Here is a 17,129-nt window from a genome sequence, read left to right on the forward strand (position 1 = left end):
CTGCCTCTGCCTCCTAAGTGCTAAGATTAAAGACATTCACTACCCCAACCTAGCAAGAATTTCAATTCTTTTTTTTTTTTTTTTTTTTTTTGGTTTTTCGAGACAGGGTTTCTCTGTGTAGCTTTGTGCCTTTCCTGGGACTCACTTGGTAGTCCAGGCTGGCCTCGAACTCACAGAGATCCGCCTGGCTCTGCCTCCCGAGTGCTGGGATTAAAGGCGTGCGCCACCACCGCCCGGCAAGAATTTTAATTCTTCAAAGCAGCACATACGCTGTGTCCTACCCTTCTCTCCCCGACGAGCGACTGCAGTTGTTGGGGAAAAGTTCACCTTTGTCCTGAGAATTCAGGTTTTAAGATGCCCATACTTTGGCACACATGCTCAGCACAGGGATACTCACATCGTGACTACTAATAAATGCCTAGTTGATAAGGAAGGGCCGACACAGCTCTGCCCTGTCCTGAGTGCACCCCTTCTTCCACCCCCTTGCCCATCAGTTTAACCCTTTCAAGCCTAACTGAGTGTCGGTTAGGTCCGGACCCAGTTAGGACTGAACGTACAAGGGAAAATAAACTATGCTGTTTCCCTTATGAGAGCATGTAGTCAAACCGATTCTGGTGGTACGTGCAGAGATGAAGATTCCACCCTTGAAGATGGTTTAGTGAGTGGGTTTTGAAGGGCTGGCTGGTGGGCATTACCTAGGTGGGGAAGTGCAGCTCAAGCAGAAAAAAATGAGTGGATACATGAACTATGAACCAAAGGCTGAGGGGCCCCCAGCTGGACCAGACCCTCTGAATAGGTGAGACAGTTGATTGGCTTGATCTGTTTGGGAGGCATCTAGGCAGTGGTACCAGGTCCTGTGCTCATTGCATGAGTTGGCTGTTTGAAACCTGGAGCTTATGCAGGGACGCTTGGCTCAGTCTGGGAGGAGGGGACTGGACCTGCCTGGACAGAGTCTACCAGGTTGATCTCAGTCCTCGGGGGAGGCTTTGCTCTGGAGGAGGTGGGAATGGGGGGTGGGCTGGGGGGGAGGGGAGGGGGTGGGAGCGGGGAGAATAGGGGAACCCATGGCTGATATAGAACTGAATGGTATTGTAAAATAAAATAAAAGGAAAATAAAATAAGGTGGAGATGCACCGAGGGCGGGGGGGGGGGGATGAGTGGATAAAGGCACGTGTCACTGGGAGGTAGGGTCAGAAGTGAGAGGAGAGAGCTGACGGGCTGAAATGTGAATACCGCTCGCTCGCATGGTATAAGCTTGGCCTTAGCCTACAGGCAAGGAATTGTGGGAGGTCTGTAAGCACATAAGAGGATGAGCAGTTGGCCCTGGAAGCGGGCAGAAGGCCCCACGTGGGAGATTGCCTGGTACTTCCGGTTGCGACTACTGTTAGGTGAGCCTGCTTCACCAGTGTGCCGTGTGGAGCTGTCACCCATCAAAGGCCCTCTGTCCCTGGAGAAAAAAACCCAGCGGGAACTGAGGCTTTGGACACCAGAGCTCCTGCTTCGGATCCTTTATGCCAGCCTTCCCCCTTTGGGGCCCCCGTAGCAATAATCAGTGATTAATTATTACAAGCCATTGATTCAGAGGCCTATCTGTCAAAAGAAGAACTGTTTAAAAGAGAAAATATCTAAACATCTGGGCAGAGTGCCGGGAATATTGACAAGTTGGTATTAAACATGTTTTCTTGTTCCTTACTAACCAAACACCCGCTTATCCGTGCCTGGTAAGAGAGTTTGGCTGGTTGACCCCGGTACTGGAAGCCAAGGGCTCCCTTCTCTTTGGGGTTGGGAGGAATACTCTGATTACAGCTCCTTAACTGCTAAGAAGTGTGTGACGTCAGGCATGCCGGACTCCCCGTGGCTTCACGCTTTAAAGCATAGGTGTTTCACTCATGTTATAAGACGGGCACTACATTCTTCTCCGTTCCCTATGCTTATAAACGCCCCAGAATACCAAGATGCCTGTGTGTTAGGAGATCGGGAGGCAGCCGAGGCTGGCAGTGGGTAAGAGAAGTTAGGGGGCTTGTATTTAGCGGCAAATCTGACATTGAAAACAGACCCAGCCTCACAGGAAAGGACACTGGTTGGAGAAATGATGAAAACCAATAGGTCTGAATGATAACAATAAAATGAAAAGGAGGCCAGATATGGTTACACACACCTGGAATCCCAGCACCCGGGAAGTGGATGCCCAGAGTATCAGGAGTTCAAGACCATCCTCAGGTTTGAGGCCAGCTTGTGCTACAGGAGACCCTGCCTCAAAAAAAAAAAAAAAAAAAAAAAGGTTGGAGGGAATTCTAATAGAGAGCTGTGTTGATATAAGCACACTGTCATACTTGGCTTAGCAGATCCTGTCCTCACAGTGACCCTTGAGGAAGTAGTACTGTCACAAGGTGCCCAGAGTCACATGGCTAGAAGGCAGGGGAGTCAAGATTTGAATCCAGTTTTATTGGGAGAACCCTGGCAGGATTTCATTCTCTTGGCCCAAATTTTAAGCCATTTGTCAAATGTTGGCCCTTTCTCTAGTGAGAAACATAAGAGTTTGATGAACTGTTACGTATATTGCAGTATTTTTTTTTAAGTGCATCTTACTACCAATAGTTTAATATGAAGATACGGAAACAGAAATGATAAAGGTTGTAAGAGATGAACAAGTGGGCAACGCTGGGCCGACTAGATGGCTTCAGGGAGTGGCAGTGCTCATGGCCAAGCCTGAGGACCTGAATTCCATCCCTAAGACACATGAGATGGGAGGAGGGGACCAGTTCCCACGAGGCCCATTGTCCTCTGACCTCTACTCCAGTGACGTGCATTCGTGCCCCGCCCCGCATGCAAACGAAATAAATAAGGTGCAGTTTATTAGGGGGAGGGGCAGGAAGAACGGACTATGCGAGCTCTTGATGCTTTCTGTAACTCGTTTGCAAGTGAAAAGTTTCCCGTTTTATATTTTTATTGCACATGTTGTATGTGTACACAAACACACACAGCGCCTCTGTGTGTCAGAAGACCATTTGTAGGGCTCAGTTTGCTCCCTCCCGCTATGTGGTTCCCAGGAATCCAGCTCGGGTTGCAGGCTTTTTATCTGTAGGGCCACCTTAGTGGCCCAACTCTGAAATTTTAAAAACCTAAGTTCCCGGTTTCTCTGCCTTTGAGCCCCTCCCAAGCTCAAGAGTTCATTCTCATTTTTCCTTAATAAATCTATGTTCCATCTAAAAACAAACAAAAACCCACCCAAGCCTGTGACTAATGTGCCTAGAAAAAAAAAAATTCTGCTTTTTCTATCTCGCGGTGTTTATAAATTTCTAAATTTATCGTGGCTAAATTTGACAGACCATGAGGAGAGACGTGTGCATGCATGGGATGGGGACCTTAGATGAGGCCCATTTCTCAGGCACTGGGAACAAAATAGATTTCATGGCTGCCAGTCATCTGGGTTATAAAGCGGATCCCTCTGAGAAGCAAGAAGAGGTCCCGCTTAGAGCTTGGCTGGGGAAAAGCCTCTTTGTCCACCCCCTGCTAGGAAGTACAAAGAGGTCCTTGCCGTTTGAACTTCCTGGAGGGAAAAAAAACCCTTACCAGCAGGGGCAAGGGGCCAGAGCAATAAGTTTCGCCTGATTATTATGTAACATTATTCTGGATTTGAAAATACAAGACTGCTTAAAAATCCTTTCACTGCTGGTGGTAGCAATCATTCCCTTACAGCTCTTCATAAAGAACCAATTAATTAATTAGGAGTTGTGAGGAGAAAGGGTCTCTCTTGATCTTCAGCCAGAAATCTCCCTCCCCTCCGGCAATGGCCTGGGCTACTCATTCCAAAAGCCTCAACTCTGACTGCTGCCCGCAGAAACCATTCCTCTGTTGGAGCAGGAGGATTTCTGAAGCACGGAGGCCTGATAGGAGACTGACCTTTGCCTTGTAGAACAGGGAAGGAAGCAGACTGAGCTGGGCACATGGGCTGGAAGACTAAAGGGAGACCTTAGCCCTGAGCTCACGCGGTCTTCCTGTAAAGGAAACATCCTCACCAGGCGAGCGTTTGTCGTGCTGGGTCTTGGCTTGGTCGCTTTTCCAACAGTGTTCTCTTGTGCTAGAAACAGGGCAGTGTGAAATACTGATGCCTTGATTCGCTTCCTCTGAGGCCATGATTCTTCCATCTGCAGTAACCTTGTTAGTTACTGCTGAGCCTTTCAGATGGGGGCCTTGCTTCATGTGTCTAGACAGGCGTCATCAACCTTGGATCTGTCAAAGGACAGAATTATAACAACTTAAGAATATTTTTTAATCACTACGCTGTATTTATTTTTATTGTGGGCTTGGGGGCAAGGGGGTGCACACATGCTGCAGCAGTTTGTGGAAGTCAGAGAACAGTTTACCTTTGGGGGGGGGCAGCTTTCTCTGGTCACCACGTGGGTCCTGGGGATGGAACCTGGGTCCTCAGGCTTGGTCGCAAGATCCTTCAGCAACTGAGCCATCTGGCTGGCCCCAGTTTACGGATCTAAATCAGCCTTATTTTCAGTTCCAGAACCCAGAAACACTTTGTTTATAAGCTAGAGGAAGTATTCTGATGAGCCAAGTAGACAAGGTTGGATTATCGACAGAAAATAAGCTGAAAGGTAGAAAATGAAAAAGAAAGAAAGAAAAGCTGACAGGTGGGTCATTTCAATGTGCCGTGGACGCAGGTAGACTGAGAAATAGAATCAAGACTGATGAGCATCACTTACTTCCTTTTCTGTGAGGGGACGGGGACAAAGGGACATCACTGTGCCTGCAAGCCTCCTGCTTGGGAATGTAGCTGATCTCTCTATCCCTGCTTTCTCGGGCCACATAAACAACCTAGTTCCAACATGGAGGCTGCGGAACTTGGAACTTTGCTGTGAATGATTGGACTTGAAATCCAATCCTAGTCAGTGTGGCCCAGCACAGGAGCCTTGTCCAAAACAACTACCCTAGCAACTCGCTAGAACTTTTGGGGGAGTGGGAGGTACTCGGGATTGAACCCAGAGCCTCATGCATGCTATTTACACCCCCTCCTTTTACCAAAAAAAAAAAAAAAAAAAAGATGAATTTTTGAGAAGGGTTTCTGTAAGTGGTTCAGGCTGGCCTTGAACTTGAGATCTCCCTAGCTCAGCCTCCAGAAGAGCTGGGATTACAGGTCTCTGACACCAGGCCCACTTTGGAACAGATAATTCTTTAGTCGGGCGCTACCCAGTGTATTATTCTAGGATGTTCAACCGCATGCCTGGCCACTACCTGTTGGATGTCAGGACTTGGCCAGCTTGGTTGTCACAACCCCAAACATCTGTAGATGTTGCCAAGTGTGCTTTGGGATTCAGGCAACCCTGGCTAAGGACGTTGGGTCTGAAATCTCTTAGGGTCAGACAGTCTTTCCTGTCTTCTTAGGAAAAATACTGGAGGTTGGAGGGGACCAGAGTAGACTGAATGCACTCGATTCAAACTGGCCTAATGTAGGGAGGAGTAGTTAAGATTCCGTGTCTAAGGCATTCTGAAGACAGTTTGCTAGACGATGGCCAGATGACAGTTGAGTATCCAGAGTCTTGGGACGAGATGGGATGCCACACTGGCTCCTTGAAAGCTTTTGTTTTGTCCCGTTTGTTACCTCTTACTTTTATTTTATTTTAGTGTTTTTGAGACGGGGTGTATCTGTGTAGCCCTGGCTGGCCTGGAACTCAGTCTGTAGATCAGGCTGGCCTTGAACTCACAGGGATGCACTGGTCTTTACCTCCGGAGTACTGGGATTAAAGATGTGTGTCATACGCCCAGCTTGTTTGTTAACTTTTGAGCCATGGTCTAGATGTGTAGCCCAGGCTGGTCTCAAACTCACTATATAGTCAGTCCGGTTAGTTAGGTCTCAAACCCACCAGCCGTCTCCTGAGCGCTGGACTCCCAGGTCCAGCTTCATGGAAGGAGTATTCGAAAGCAGAGCTAGGACGCTGAAGCCCAGGAAGCTAAGCTAAAGAGATAACGAGCTGGCTGGCCAGGCTGCCTTTAATCTGTTAGAAGGAAGAACCTGGCATCCCGAGAATGCTTTTTGGAACATCTGCCTGAGTCCCACCTGGGCTCAGGCTCCAGATTTACCTAGTCCCTCTCTCTTTCTCTTTTAATTAAAACTCCCTTTAGGCAAAAGGTCATAACGCTCATTTCTTACATTTGAAGAATGGAACGTGGGTCACATGGGGTGAATGCCCAAGATTACCAGGTCAAAGGTACCCACCTTCCTTTAAGAAAACGCTGAGAGGGTTCTCTTGAGAGATGGTCTTTGCAATACTTGAAATTGGAGTGAAAAATGGCCTGACCTGCTGTAACTTTAGCTTCTGGGACCCTGCTCCATGGATTTTGTGCAGATGGCTGTGCCTCTTGGGGTCTCCTCTTGCCTTTTGAGGTTGGGGAGACAGTAGTACCACTTATTCCACACACTACCCCTGTCACAACCAGGCTGTGGGCTAAACTACCTTGTTTTGCAAACACAATTTACCCAGATCACATGCAATCATAACAAAGCGAATCTGCATAAGTAGTGAGCTACTAAAAAAAAATGGATTCTATTGTAAAGCAGTCTTATATCACTTAATGGGGACACAGTCTAAGAAATGCATCATTCAGTGACTCTGTGGCTGTGCAAACATCATAGAGTAGACTTACATAAACTAAGACAGCTAAGACAGCACTACGCTCTTCAGTCTCGTTGACTGGTTTTTTGTTTTTTGTTTTTGAGACAGGTTATTACTATGTAGCCCTGGCTGGGCTGGAACTCACTGTGTAGACGAAGCTGGCTCTGAATTTAGGTTGATCCTCCTGCCTCTGTCTCCTGAGTGTTGGGGTTATAGTTGTTGAGATTATAGATAGTGGCCCTGCACTATACAATCTTACTATTTAATGCAGGGCTGTAGGCTTTCTTACTTTAAGAAAAAAAAATACATCTTAGGATCCACTCCTTTACATATTAGCATCTCTAATTTAGGCGTAAGTGGCCCGAGGCATGGAGATTAGTGAGGTTTGCCTCTGCTGATTCCTGGAATCCTCTCTTAATTAATTGCTCTTACTGCCTCTGCCCTTATTTCCTACAATGCTTTTTCAGAAGCATAACTCAGAGCAGCCGCCTTAAAACTCCTGCTCAAAATGCACTAAAGGCTCAACCCACATCCAAAGCTTCTTCTTTCCTGTCTGTTCCTTATGTCCTCCTGACGTCACACTGGCTGCAGCCACCTGGCCTGGCTCTCTCCCAGGGGACTCTGTGTCAGCCACCCCCTAGGCTCTGCCCATTTTCCCTTCTGTTCGGGGTGTGAGTCAGAGAAACTGACCCGTGCCATCCAGTCTCTCCCCTATCTCTGTTTTCCTTCTCTGCTTCATCCTCATACAGTTTTATCTAGATGTCCCGTCCTACCAGCATTGTTTTATGATTTAGTGTCCCCCCATACCCCTTCCACACCTAACAATGTGACTTGAAGACCTTCCCACGCCAGACCAGATAGGTCTACCTCATTCTCTTTTAATGGATATATAATATTCCTTTGAATGTACGTAACATTATTTTCTAACAGCTTTTTTTTTATTTATTTATTTTCGAGTTTTGTTCGATTGGTTTCGACTTTTAATTATCACACATCATATTTGATGTAAAATATCCCCTTGAACACATCTCTGCCCATGTGCCAGTTTTTCCCGTAGTATAGATTCCTGGAAATGGAATTGCCAGGTCACAGGTCCTACCCATTTGTCATTTTGATAGATGCTGGGTGCCCTATTGCTTTCCTAAGAGGCTTCATCAATTTATCCTCCCACCAGCTCTGGGGTGGATGTGCGCTTCGCCCTCATCTTCGCTGACACTCCTTAGCATCATTTTAAAGACTTGCCTTAAGTAATACTGAGGAGTGACTTCTAGCTCCACATCACAGTCCTAACAGGCCAGGCCGTTCCAATCCCTTTCTCAATAGTGTTTCCTGGGTCTGCCTCAGGTCAGCTGGGAGAGAAGCGACCAAGCTTCCGGGAGACTTTCAGAGGACAAATCAAACCTCCCGAAGCCACCTCATCCACCGAAGCAGAAACCTCTTATGTCCTGCGCCAACAGAACTCAATAACCTGGCTAGCGTGATCCAGCCTGGCACGTCTGGCATGCTGCTGCTCTCTCACTCATCTATCATCGGAACACGCTTGGTAGCTCAGCTGCCAGCTGAGGTTCTCAGGCACATCTGTCTACCCAAACACAACCTGCCACCACTCCCAGGGGTATCCGTACTCAGAACCCTCTGTTTCCTTTTGATTAAAGAGAAGCCAAGAGCAGGGTAAGACTCGGCCGGCCGCTGGCCCAGCAGGTGGCTTCCCAGTTCCGCCTGGGAACGATCCTTCCTGTGGTGGGGTGGGCAGGCTGTCAAAAGAGGCAAGGGGCACTAGGGACCAGCATCTCTTTGGGGCAAACAGTAAGCTTTGTGGGCCCAAAGGGAGACTTCCTGGACTTCATCTTCTCTGGCACACAGGGGCTGCATATAGTGAATCTGTTGCTCTTGTTGGCTTGTTTACTTACTTATCAAGACAGGGTCTTACTACATAGGCCAGGCTGGCCTCGAACTCTCACAGCTCCAGGGTTCAGGGATGACAGCGCTGCACCGCCATGCATGGCTATACTTTTTAAAGGAATTTTTTAGTTTTCCTCATCCCTTTCTGCCTGCCTCGCCAGAGACATGACTGGACCTGTTCCAGACGCTGAAGATAGGGCCCACACTCCCTGGGTGCTGGCATGCTGTTAAGGGGGTTTGGTTTTGTTTTGGCATGTAGTGCTGGAACTACACTGAGGCGGAGCCTTGAAATGTTAGGTAAGCACTATACCACTGAGCCACACTACCCCAGCACCTTGCTGAGCTCTTTTTATTAATATTACAACCCTCAATGGTGTAATGTTAATAAAAATGTAATTAATAATTAAGAGTGCGATGGTGGCGCACACCTTTGACCCCAGCACTCAGGAGGAGAGGCAGATGGGATCTCTGTGAGTTCAAGGCTAGCCTGATCTACAGAGTGAGTTCTAGGACCTCACAGAGAAACCCTGTCTCAAAAAACCAAGGGGAAAAAATCACAACCCTCTAAATCTAATATATGATTAGATAGAGATGTGTGGCAGTCAGAACAGCTGTGTAAGTTAGGTGAGCCATGGTTACCTGGCTGGTAATGTCAGAGGCAGGATTTGAACCCAGGATGATTCGATTATGTTCATCTGCTCCAGGAGGGAGTTGGTCTGAAAAGATTGCAAAGGTTTGATTTGGGGCTGCTAAGTTACGGTGCAGTTTTAGTTTTAGTTGCCCCCACCCCCAGAGAGGAACATAAAAATAACAGTAGAATGATCCTAAAATTGTGTTCTTTATGTCCTTGAAAGATCCCCCAACGGCACACTTCCTGTGAGCCGACTTCCTTTCTCCACATCTGCTGTGGTTAGTTCTCCTTCTTCCGTCCTGTGCTGAGAACAGACAACTCTGACTCTGTACATGAGTAGTGCACTGGTCACAGGACACTCCGATCTGGGGACGGAGAGGGTGACCAACCAGATGTGTTCATGTCCCGCTGTTGTTATTATAAATGGCCAGAAGTGCGCTCGCTTACAGCACAGATTTCTCGTCTTAGAGCTTGGTAAATTCCTTTGCCGTCCCTGTCACCAGCCCAGCATTTCTGGGGTCCTGCACTGCACAAAGTTTAAAATCAAGATGCCCTCTTTCTGGAAAGCCCTGGGCAAGGTTCTCTTTCTTTCAAAATCCAGAGCCCATCTGCATTCCTCATCTCCTGGCCCCTTCCTGTCTTCCACAACAGGCATCAGCCTTGTGGCGCCCTTCAATCTCCTCATCTCGGCCTCTGCTGTCGCTTTCCTCAGATCCTGACCCTCCCTGGAGCCCTTTAAGGGTCCACCCAGATTAAAAACAGGGTCGTTTCCTCATCTCAAGATCTTGAAGCGACATCAGCAGAGTCCCCTTTTCCATGACAGAGGTTCCTGGTGGGTGTTCTTAGAGGGCCATTTACTCAACCCCGCCATATAACCGTTCCATCTGTTAGAAACAAAACTCTCCTGGAACATGAGGCTTTTAATGTGAAAATCAAAAAAATGGCCCAGCCAGCCTGGTCAGCTCCTAGAAGGGAGCTCCCGGACAGGGAGGACAGTTCCACTTGGGGAAGTAGAGAGGGAAAACGCCTATCAGTAATACAGCGACAAGGAACTGATGGTTTCCCAATAGCCTTCTTCACAGACACTTGTTGTCCTTATTATTGTCTGTGTGGGGGTGGGTGTCAGTACCACAGCACTTGGGTAGAGGTCAGAGGACAACCTTGCGGAGTAATCCCCCCTCCCACCTTGCTGCAGGCTCCAGGCATTGAGTGTGGGGTACCACTGAGCAAGCCCCTCAAACTGCTGGGCCATCTCCCTGGTCCTCCAACAGTGTTCTTTAGGGCAAAAAGAACCTTTAATCCCCGTTACCACCTCAGCCTGGCCACAGCCCCACTCAAAGGAACTGGTCTACAGTTCTCTACAGTCTACCCGCGCCAGCTGGCGGAAACGAAGCTGTGTCCTGGATTTACCCAGTCAGAGCCTCCACGGGCCTGAGTAAGAAGCTTGTGGGGAGCCGGGCGGTGGCACACGCCTTTAATCCCAGCACTCAAGAGGCAGAGGCAGGCGGATCTCTGTGAGTTCGAGGCCAGCCTGGGCTACCAAGTGAGTCCCAGGAAAGGCGCAAAGCTGCACAGAGAAACCCTGTCTCGAAAAACCAAAAAAAAAGAAGCCTGTGGGGTGAGCAGTATGCAAAGGTCAGTGAGGTGGAGGATGGCAGACTGGTTAAAGTGGAACCCAGTCCCGAATGTGGAGCCCTGGTGGCTTCCGTCTTTAGTCTGTCTCCTCACCTTGTATTCCATCCCGTACCAGCCCACTCACTATTATAGTCTAAGAGATTCTAAAACAGTTCTCTCGTGTGTTTTGGGGTTTCACTAAAGAGAGGACCTTTTCATTTTTGTCCTATTTTTATATTTAGTTTGTGTTATATGTATTTTTAGTTTTATATTTATGTAAATACATACACACATTTAGCTTTCTACCTCTGAAGAAAAAAAAAATTACGTCTTTTTTGAAATGGATAAATTTTGAGGTTGGGCATAGTAATACTTACTTGTAATCCCCAAACTCAGGAGGCTGAGGCAGAGGATCACCAGTTTGAGATTAGCCTGGCCTACAGAGAGACCTTGTCTTCGGAACAAATCAAATGGCGGAATTCCAGCCACGTGCCTGAGTCATTTATTTATTTGTTTGTTTATTTACTTATTGTTTCTGCTATTTTGATATTTTTGTTTGTTAATTTGTGTTTTTGCTATAGGGCCTCACTCTGTGGCTTGGCTGGCCTAAAACTCACTGTATAGGCCAGGCTGGATTCAAACTGGTCCTGCCCCTCCTGCTTCTGCTTCTCAGAGTGCTGGGATCACAGGCACTAAGAGCCATATGTAGAGGGTTTGGGGGGGAATGGCCTCTGGGAAAGGTTTTATATGGGACCAGACTTCAAGGATGGCTCCTGCTGGCTGGGGACCTAGGAGAAGTTCACTCCTTGAGGGCTGTTTAAAGTGACAGCTAAGGAAGTGAGAGTCATAAATCATGTCCCAGCTGTGAAGACAAAGCGCTCAGCTCCTCAGCTCCTCAGCGACCCCCGAAGCCAACAGAGGTCAGCCGTGGCCAGGGAGCCACAGCGCCATCTGCATTACCCGCAGCCAGCCCAGGGCGGCCGGGAACAGCTGCCAGAACTAAGGGAGAAATGGAAATCAGGAAGTGGACCACATCCAGGCAGCCGAGGGCTTCTGGGAAGCATTTCTTATTCTCTCTCATGAGTGTAGACAGCCCGAGTTGCGTGTGTTGGGTGGGGAGTTGAAGGGAGGCAGAGATGGCGAGAGAAAGGTTCTGTCTCCAGAGGTGCTTCCTTGCCGGCTGCTCCCTGATTGGGTACCTCAGCCGGGTCCTCATCTCCATCCAGATCCGGACCACCCCTCTGCTCCACCACTGGCTGCAGAGACTAGCGGAGGAAAACACACCAGATCTGGGCACCCCATTACGTCCTCAGGAAACCAGCTTCCATCCCTTGCTTTCCTGGGGCAGAGAAATAGGACCAAGAACCCCTTCAGCTGGGCAGGGTGACTCGTGCTGGTAATCCCGGCACTCGGGCGGCCAAGGCAGGAGAATTGAAAACACAAGACTACAGAGTGATGTCATGATCAGACTGGACAACTTAGTGAGATCCTACTTCCAAATAAAAAGGAAGAAGAGGACTAGGGATACTGCACAGTAGTAGAGCTCTTGTCTGGCATGCTCAAGGCCCTGGATCCAAAGCAAAACAAAACAAAAATCAAACCAAACCACAACAACAACAAAACCTCTCAAAAAGAGCTTCAAGGGCTTCCTATTCCATTGCTTTGTCTATGGCTACAGTGAAGGCCATGAAGCAGGCAACAGGAGGGCACTGTGTGCATCCAACTTGACGATGAGCAGCTGTCCGTGGCAGTCCAGGAGAGAGGAAGAGGAAGCCCAGTGGCTCCGGTGAAGCTCAAACCCATAACTAGCTTGAACCCAGGACTTTCGCATGCCAGACCAATCAGTGCTCTACCAATCAGCTATGTTCCTAGACCCCTCCCTTGCCCAATGCCTATTTCAGATTTGAGTAGAAATGTCCCTTGAAACCTATCAGGATGGATAAGCTCATGGGGGAGGGTCTGGTATGAGCATCTATTTCATCTACCAGGAGAATGTGATCTCCTAGCTCCCTGCTTCTCCAGACTGTCCACATGGTAAAACAAACAAACAAACAAACAAAAACAAAAACCAGAAAGATGGGCCAAGTGACAATGGGTAATAGTGACATAATTATTTTTCCATTTTTCTTTTCTGATCATTATTTTAAGTTCCTTTAAAAAGGATTTATTTTATTTATGTGTGTTTATGTGTGTCTGTGCATATGCACATATATGTGAGTGGGTGCCCTCAGAGGCCAGAAGTGGGCATCAGATCCCCTGGAGCTGGAGTTACAGGCAGTTATCAGTTATCTGACATGCGTGCTGGGAAGAGAACTCAGGTCCTCTGGGGGAGCCGCAAGTACACTTGACCACTGAGCTGCATCTCCGGTCCCTCAGGCATCTTTAACCGAGATGGCAGTTGTGTGTATTTATAGGATATATCGTGATCATCTGCTACACATACACATTGTGCAAAGACCAGCTCAGAGGAGCTGGCATTCCTGACTTTTTATGGATTACTGAGGGAAGATATGGAGCCTTCACCCCTAACTCAGCTCGTCTGCTGGATTGCCTCATCCCTGGAATGAGTGTCGGTCCGCCCTCTGTTCTTTCGATTGCTTGCTTGGAGACAGGATCTTACCATGTACTTTAGATTGGTTTCTAACTCATGAATTTTGCGATCCTCCAGCCTCAGCCTCCAGAATACTGGGATTACAGGTGTATACCACCATGCTAGGATGCTATGGATGGAGACCGGTGACTGATTTAAAGATGTGCCAAATGGCCCACTGTTGAAGACCTTTAGGAACTGGCAAACTCTGAAACAATTGCCTGTTCAAGATCTGAAAGACTCCCACGTCAGAGCACAGGAACACAGAAAATAAAGATGTTTGTTTGTTTTAGACAGAGTCTCGCTCTATGGCCGAACTGGCCGGAATTCACTATGTAGCCCAGGCTCGTCTTGGATTCAGGGCACTCTCCTTCCTTAGCCTTCCAGGCGCTGTGATGACCAGGTATGAGCTACCATGCTCTCCCTGGTGCCAGTTCCCTGCCCGAGGTCATGAGTTCTCAGAAGGCTACATGGGCCACCATACCCCATCCTCTGGGATGACGCCCCCGTGGAGTCCTTGGTCGCCTAAGTGACCTGCTTCCTTTGTTGTTATCAGTGCTGTTCTAACTCCTCAAACCCTCCAAACCCCTTGGTGATGGAGACTGTGTCCTGTTTCTCCAGCTTCCTCACAGCGGCTAGCACAGAGCCTTGGACAAAGTAAAATCTCATCACATTTTTGCTAGAGATTCAGTTTGGATGCTCAAGGTTCAGTTTGGAAGGCCACAGGGATGACTCCTTTAAGAATTATTTTTCATAATCCCTAAGCAGAAATAACTCTGCCTAGAGGGACTCATGGCTATAGTCCTTCCCTTATTACCCAATGTCTGATCTTTCTGCAATTTAGAATGTTTACACATCCAGACAGCCTCTGTGCAATTCACAAACAAGGAAAACACGGTCAGCACCAGCTGTGAACACAAGCTGGGGTCATTTCTAATTGCAACCCAAAAGGACAAATTGAGTTAGTATGACACCCTGAATGCAGTGTTTCCCTCCATGAACCCCTGCCTGGAAGGGGAGAGCAGGTCACAAATGTCAGCCAGGTTCACCGAGAAGCCAGCAGGCTGCTCTGTCTTTTGAATTTTTAACAACAGGCAGATCACCTATGCTGTGATGTCTCTGGTCAATCTAGCGGTAGCTATCAGGACAGAGATTTCACTGGGTCTCAGTGGCCTGGGTCTCAGGGGCCATGGTGGGTCTCCAGGGTCCTAAGGACAGAAAGGACAGTGGAGCTGTTGACTCTGGTCTCCTCCATGAGAGCAGAAGAAGAGCCATCAAACCAGAGAGTAAACTTTAGAGCAATTTGGCTCCTTCCCTGGGGTATATGGATGAAAATAGAATGCATTTTGGGAGGCCTGGCATGAAATTAAATTCCAGAGCTACATCTCTGCCAATGGCCTGGCTTCCTACCAAGACCCAGAAAGGCCCTTGTTATGCAAGGTAGTGGGAGAGTGGAGGAAAGTAGACAGCTTTGTGTGGATGTGGGGGGGGGGGGTACCTTAATCTTACAGTGGCTTGTCCCCCCACCACCACCACACACACAAGTGTGGAGTCTGTAGGCCGGTGGTGTTGGTCTACTTGGGAGCTTGTTAGACATGCTAAAACTAGGTGAGAACAGTGCAAAATTTAAGGGACATCCTTATACTCAACAGTTAAAGGGAAACAATATTTTTGCATTTATTTATTGTGTATGTGTATGTATGATGTACTACTCTGTGTGTGTGTGCAGATCAAAGGATAACTTTATTTTTCAATCAAGGCAGGGTTTCACTGTGTAGCTCTGGTTGTCCTGGAGCTCACTCTGTAGCCCAGGCTGGCCTCAAACTCACAGAAATCCACCTGCCTCTGCCTCCCGAGTGCTGGGATTAAAGGCGTGCGCCACTATGCCCAGCTCAGAGGACAGCTTTTGAGAGCTGGTTCTCTGGTCCTCTTCTTCCACCATGTGGGTCCTGGAAACACATTCAGGTCGTCAGGCTTGGCAGCAAGCACCTTCACCTGCTGGGCCGCCTCATCAGCAGATAAACAGGATTTTTAAACATTAAAATTAATTCATAAAAATTCACATTCAGATGAACAAAATAGCAACGCTTTACACAAAGGCAAGGATCTGCCTCTGGGCCTGGATAAGCCCTTGTCACCTTATTCTCACCTCCACTGTGACCCCAAGCTCCACCTGACCCTCAGAATCAGAATCTAGATTCTAACAAGCCCCACCAAGGGACACTGGACTACAGTCCCACAAAACATGACTGCCATGACTTGAATGTGAGTCTTCCGGAAATTCATGCATTGACTCCTGATCTCCAGTGCCCTGGGACTGGGAGGTGAACTTCGGGAACTGACCAGTTGTGAGAGCTGAGCTGCTGAGCGAGTGCTTGTTCTCAAGGGAGCTGTTTGTCCTCTATGGCTCTCCCACCGTGAATCCTTCTGGAAGGCAACACACAGGAGGAGCAAGACTCACCAGACACCGGCTCCACTGGCAACCTGATTCCAGATACACATGAGGAAATTTGAGCACAGGGCTGCCACGTCACAGCTCCAAAGGTTGGAATCCAAACAGCAGCAAAAATGGAACCTTCCAGAGGTACCTAATTGGAGCCAGCTTGCTGGCCATTTGCCTGGATTTGCTCAGTACTATCCTAAAATGTAACATCTGGTGGTTTACTATGAGCTTTTAGATAATAGTTTGTTTTGAAATAATTATTCATCTGTAGGAAGTTGCAAGGATAAGACAGAGACATCCCATTCATGTAGCCTTCCTTCATTTAGTTTCTACCAGCGGTTACCGTCTTAGTCCCCACCCCACCCCCCAGACAGGGTTTCTCTGTGTAGTTTTGGAGCCTGTTCTGGAACTTACTCTGTAGACCAGGCTGGCCTCGAACTTACAGAGATCTGCTTGCCTCTACCTTCCCAGTGCTGGGATTAAAGGCATGTACCACCGCCACCCAGCTCTGTCTTAGTCTTTTTGAGCTTCTGTAACAAGACACCTTAGATTGGAGAACTTGCAAAGAACACAATACCTTGTTCACAGTGCTGGAGGGTGGGAAGACCCAAGTCAAGGTACCAGCAGAGTCCATGTCTGGTGAGAATCCATTCTTCCATTATGTCCTCACACCGTGGGAGGGCAACAGAGGAGTATATGATACGCCTTGGGCACAGGCATTCCTGAGGGCTCCACTCTCACAGGCTCACTCTCCTGCTGTGGGATGTTCTGAATGGTAAATGTGTTGCTCTGATTGGTTAGTAAATAAACCACGGATTGGCCAGTAGCCAGGCAGGAAGTATAGGCGGGACAAGGAGAGAGAATAATTCTGGAAGGTGGAAGGCTGAATCAGCGAGACGCTGCCAGCCGCCACCAGGAGAAGATGTTAAGATACCGGTAAGCCATGAGCCACGTGGCAACTTATAGATAAATAGAAATGGGTTAATTTAAGATATAAGAACTAGATAACAAGAAGCCTGCTGTGGCCATACAGTTTGTAAGCAATATAAGTCTCTGTGTTTACTTGGTTGGGTCTAAGCGGCTGCGGGACTGGCGGGTGAGAGAGATTTGTCCTGACCGTGCGCCAGGCAGGACTGGAGAAAACTCCAGCTACACTCTCTACTCTCACCTACCAAAATCCTCACCTCTCAATACCAACACCTTGGAGTTCAGGATTCAACAAATGAATTTGGGAGGGTCACAAACATTCAGTGCCTAGTGGCTACATTTTGTGTAACTATAGTACAGTGTCAGAATGAGGACCTGACATTGGCATAATGTACATGT

The 17,129-nt window shown here is 48.1% G+C and overlaps 1 protein-coding gene across 4 annotated transcripts in view; it reads left to right on the top strand.

Annotated features, from left to right (window-relative positions):
* The window catches only part of Nmnat2 (nicotinamide nucleotide adenylyltransferase 2), a 206,943-nt gene that overhangs the window by 147,040 nt on the left and 42,774 nt on the right, over positions 1–17,129 (top strand). The gene's annotated exons all lie outside the window — the stretch shown is intronic.

The sequence above is a fragment of the Peromyscus maniculatus genome, chromosome 11, assembly GCF_049852395.1.
Source record: "Peromyscus maniculatus bairdii isolate BWxNUB_F1_BW_parent chromosome 11, HU_Pman_BW_mat_3.1, whole genome shotgun sequence".
In the NCBI taxonomy this organism is placed as follows: domain Eukaryota; kingdom Metazoa; phylum Chordata; class Mammalia; order Rodentia; family Cricetidae; genus Peromyscus; species Peromyscus maniculatus.